This window comes from Trachypithecus francoisi, unplaced genomic scaffold (genome assembly GCF_009764315.1).
Source record: "Trachypithecus francoisi isolate TF-2019V2 unplaced genomic scaffold, Tfra_2.0 Contig00388, whole genome shotgun sequence".
Lineage (NCBI taxonomy): Eukaryota > Metazoa > Chordata > Mammalia > Primates > Cercopithecidae > Trachypithecus > Trachypithecus francoisi.
Genome location: NW_022680610.1, coordinates 50,286 through 52,561, shown reverse-complemented (window position 1 = coordinate 52,561; position 2,276 = coordinate 50,286).

Here is a 2,276-nt window from a genome sequence, read left to right as displayed (position 1 = left end):
CCCAGGAGGTTGAAGGGGAAGTGAGCCATGATTGAGCCACTGTACTCCAGCCTGGGTGACAGAGTGAGACCCTGTCTCTAAAAAAAAAAAAAAGAGAGAGAGAGAGAAATAAAATAGTTATTGAGCACCTACTGTATGTCAGGTCCAAGACCCTAAACATGTAAAAATGAATAAGGTGGTGCCCCTACCTTCCAGTTTCCACAGAGGTGGGCAATATGGATAAAAGTAGACAAAACCATTGCCATGGGATAAGGACAGAGAATAGCATGTGCAAATTCTAGAAGGTGAGGGATAATATACCACTTTCCAGAAACTGACGGTTCAATGAGGCTAAAGCATGGAGTTCAAGAAAGGAAACCAGATGAGATTAACTGCAACGTGGTTCTCAAACTTAAATGTGCATAAAAACTGGCCTTCGCCGGGCGCGGTGGCTCAAGCCTGTAATCCCAGCACTTTGGGAGACTGAGACGGGCAGATCACGAGGTCAGGAGATCGAGACCATCCTGGCTAACATGGTGAAACCCCGTCTCTACTAAAAATACAAAAAACTAGCCGGGCGAGGTGGCGGGCGCCTGTAGTCCCAGCTACTCCGGAGGCTGAGGCAGGAGAATGGCGTAAACCCGGGAGGCAGAGCTTGCAGTGAGCTGAGATCTGGCCACTGCACTCCAGCCCGGGCGACAGAGCAAGACGCCGTCTCAAAAAAAAAAAAAAAAAAAAAACTGGCCTTCTTGGCTGGGCATGGTGGCTCAATCCAAGCACTTTGGGAGGCCGAGGCGGGTGGATCACTTGAGGCCAGGAGTTCAAAACTAGCCTGGCCAATGTGGTGAAACCCCGTTTCTAATAAAAATACAAAAATTAGCTGGGTGTGGTGGTGCACACCTATAGTCCTAGTTGCTCAAGAGGCTGAGGCGGGAGAATCACTTGAACCTGGAAGGTGGAGATTGAGTAAGCCAAGATCAAGCCACTGCACTCCAGCCTGGGTGACACAGCAAGACTCTGTCTCAAAAAAAAAACTGGCCTTGTTTACACAGTCTCGTAAGCTCCATGCCTAGAGATCTTGATGTAGCGGGTCAGAGTGCTGCTGCTCAGAGGGCCACACTCTGAGAACCACTGATGGAGAAGAAGGGCGGGGTCAACTTGCAGAGCTGTGCTGGGAGGTGTATGCTGCACCCTTGAGTGGGTGAAGAACCTTTGAGGGGTTTTAAGCCTGCAAGAGATATGGTCACATTTACATTTTAGAAAAATCACCCTAGTGCAGTATGAAAAATGGAACAGAGAGGCCAAGACTGGAGTCAGGGAGAGCAGTTAGGAGGCTACTGCAGAAACCCAGGCAAGAAACCATAAAGTCCTGAAATAAAACAATGCCAGTGGTGAACGGGGAGGAGAGGGGTATTTAGGAGCCAGAATTGAGAGGCTATGAAGACTGCTGATGGGATACAGGACAGGATCTGAGATGACTTGCAGGTCTTCAGCTTTGAGTGACCCATGGAAGCAAAGGAAGATGGGAAGGAGGGTGCCTATCACACCGAGAGAATGAAGGTTTGAGAGGCAAGTGTAGTTTTTGACATTTTGCTTTTGAAATGTCTATGGGACATCAGAAATAATCTCAAAAGATGACCACGAGTCAGGCTGGGTGCAGTGGCTCACGCTTGTAATGCCAGCACTTTGGGAGGCCGAGGTGGGCGGATCACGAAGTCAGGAGTTTGAGACCAGCCTGGCCAACATGGTGAAACCCTGTCTCTACCAAAAATACAAAAATTAGCTGGGCATGGTGGTGGGTGCCTGTAATCCCAGCTACTTGGGAAGCTGAGGCAGCAGAATCACTTGAACCTAGAGGCGGAGGTTGCAATGAGCCGAGATCAAGCCATTGCACTCCAGCCTGGGCAATGAGAGTAAAACTCTGTCTAAAAAAAAAAAAAAAAAAAAAAAAAAAAAAAGACCATGGGTCACTGATTAACAGCCTGAGCAGCAGAAATCTCACAGATCTGAGTCTGAATCCTAGCCTAGCTCTGAAACTCGCAATCTGGAGCTGGGGCTTGGTGCAGTGGCTCAGGCCTGTAATCTCAGCACTGTTGGGAGGCTGAGGCAGGGGGATCGCTTGAGGCTAGGAGTTTGAGAGCAGCCTGGCCAACATGGTGAAACCCCATCTCTACTAAAAATACAATTAGCCAGGCATGATGGTGTGCACCTGTAATCCCAGCTACTTGGGGGGTTGAGGCACGACAATCGCTGGAACCCAGGAGGCAGAGGTTGCAGTGAGCCGAGATTGTGCCACT